Below are 3,138 nucleotides of genomic sequence, written 5' to 3' on the forward strand. Positions count from 1 at the left end.
AATGGGTGCTTATACACTGGGGCCCACGCACTCCAGAAATGGGTACTGCTGTTGCTAATATTAGCATTTCGGACACGACTGGGCCCCACGCACTCCCGATGGGTACTGCTGTTGCTCGTTTTAGCATTCGGACCCTTAAATTGTGGAAAATTCATAATCGACACAGACCATTGAATTTATTCTCTATGTTTTCATGCCTATTTTTTGCTAAATGTGAGAGAAAATGATATTAAATTTATGTTAATTTATGTTAACGTGTTATACAATGTTGTGTATGCTCTTTATTTTAATAAAAAAAACACATATGAGACTGGTTTGTATGACTAAATCAATTAAAAAATATTATTTTTTACGTAAAAAAATATTAATATTTTTCACTCTAAATATAGATCGAATTGACTTGTTTCATGAATTGATATCTGAAATCATATCACAAGACACATGTTCTACTTTAATAGTCATCAAAAGCAACATAATTTGCATGTCATCGAGGATTCACATAATGCATGCTTGCCATAATTCATACATAGCATATTCAAATATCAAATAATATTAAATAGTTATTGCCTTTCGTATATTATATAATTATTATAACTTGGTAGTTTTGATTATCTTTATCCATGTTATTTTGCAATGTTTAATTATCATTTTTTTTATTACAACACACACGAGGATGAGAGATCAAATCCGAGGAACCGACTAATCCGACAGAGAGTGAGATCATTGGACTACAAGTCGGGTCTCTATAATTATCATTTAATCGTGTTATATTGTAAAGTTAAACTCTACTATTGCCGAGCCTTCTCGAGTGTTAGGATAGGGTAGGGCATCAAATTCCCATTGTGTGTTCATGGTCACGTTATTTAGGAGTTACTTGTGCTGATCAAACATTAACATGCTTATTCTTCAAGTTTAAAGTTGAAAACTCACATGAGTACAACCAAAATCCTTTTGTCCCCTAAACATATATAGAATACAAATTTAACGTAAAAAATTTACAATTTTAGTCTAGTAAATTGATAACTTTTCATTTTCAGTTATGTAAATTTTTAAGTTACATTTTTTTGTGTAACTTGGTGATTATTCAAATTTATATTAATTATTTCAACAGAATGCTGACATGACATTTAAAATTAATTACGTGACACTAAAAATAGACAAAGTGACATAGACAATTACCATCGTAGCGTCATACGTTGTTGACATAGCTGATGTCAACACTCCAACAGAGATGATGTCAACACTCCAATAGACAAGGACCATAAGTGAGAACAAGTATTGACTTACAAAACTGTAGCGTCATGTGTTGTTGACATAGCTGATGTCAACACTCCAACAGAGATGATGTCAACACTCCAATAGACAAGGACCATAAGTGAGAACAAGTATTGACTTACAAAACCGGTACATCAACTTTATACTCATAGATGAGTATGTAAATTTACATAAATTGATTTTATAACAACAATTTATCTATATATACGTATGTATTTGTGTAACACCCGAAAATCAGTATACGCAAACTACATGTATGAAAATTAGTAAATTGCTAAAAAAAATTAATTAAATGATTTTGGTACGTGAATGATATATTTTGAGTGACTAAATTATTAGTTGTATAATTTTACTCGATTGCATAATTTAAAGATTTTCAGGCTAATATTTGATGTCGAACCGAGGAAAGGAGATCGGAGTCGACTAAGGTGATAAGATTAAAATTTATATTTTATTTTAAACCAAAAATTATTTATTTTAAATTATTTATGAACTTTAGCATTTTAAAGTCGAATTTAATTCATTAGACGATTTAAAAGATTCTAAGCGTTTAAAATATAATTTTTTTGAAAATTAAGGATTTAATCCTTGAAATTGTTGTGAAATATTTTATAATGCTTTAATTTATTTATATAATTAGTGTTTAAGTTGAATTAAGGTTTTTTAAATGAGAATTTTTGAAAATATAAATATTAATATTTTAAATTGAAGTTTATCTTGATCATTGTATTTAAATTTTAAATAAAAGTTGTGGGTAATTTAATTACCTAACTAATGTTTAGATTATTTATTAGAGATTCCTTTTATCCTAAACTAACCTTAACTAATCACTAAAGAAAACTCACGCACACAATTCACGTAACACACGTAGCTGTGATGTTCTCAAGCTCAGGAGACTTGGATTTTTTTCACCAACTTGTCTTCTACCATCGACGATCACACTACCACGTGTATTCCTAAAGTTTTATGTCATTTTCGAGGAAGAAAAACAGCCGCAAACGTCGCTCCGATTGGACTTCGTCTTTCCCGCAACGATATTCGTATATTCGAGTGTTTTTAACACAAAGACACGTTTTTTAACTTTATTTTTGCACCATCCAAATCATATTATGTGTGTTTTATGTTTTGATTAATGAAATTTATATTTATCAAATTATTTGACAATTGGATGAATATTTTTCAATGTTTTGACATCTTTACATTTGTTGAGTCTTGCTACAATTTCTAAGTGACACGCTGCAATTAGGGGACTTTTAAGGGCCAGAAAAACGTTCGTTTAAGCGGAGACGATGGCTGGACAGAGGCCAGAGGGGTTGTGCATGGAAGAGCTCGAAGTGGCTAGGGTTTTTAAGGGTTTCTTGGGATGAAGGGATGTGGTTAGGGACTGTTGCACTAGGGCTCGACCATCCATGGTCCTGGCCCTGTGCTAAGCTTGGTTTAGAGGTTAGGAGTCCATGGAAAGCTGGACTCGTAGGCTCGGTCCTAGGTGATCAAAAAGGGCGCACTGTTTGGGGTTGGTGCACGGTTGGTTTTATGTGGCTAGTCTAGTTCAGTAGTGTCTAGGGAGGATGGCTCGGGGTTAGGATGTGGTTTGGTGCAGCCGTGGTCCAAGGTGGCTCGGGTTAGTGTAGAGTTGTGACATGTAAGGGAGGACAGGGTTCGGTTTTGGCTAAGGAAAGAAAAATGGTTCGAAACGTGGTTCACTGGGGTTGGTTCATTGTAATGCCCGAAATTTAATCATTATAATCAGACATGATTAATTGGCATGATTAAGGTTATAAGAACTCAAATGAACCGTTATGCCGAGATCGAGCGTCGTTGCATGATTAACCAAGGAAGTGGACAGAACCCTCGGCGCTCGAG

This window comes from Primulina eburnea, chromosome 2, assembly GCF_022965805.1.
Source record: "Primulina eburnea isolate SZY01 chromosome 2, ASM2296580v1, whole genome shotgun sequence".
In the NCBI taxonomy this organism is placed as follows: domain Eukaryota; kingdom Viridiplantae; phylum Streptophyta; class Magnoliopsida; order Lamiales; family Gesneriaceae; genus Primulina; species Primulina eburnea.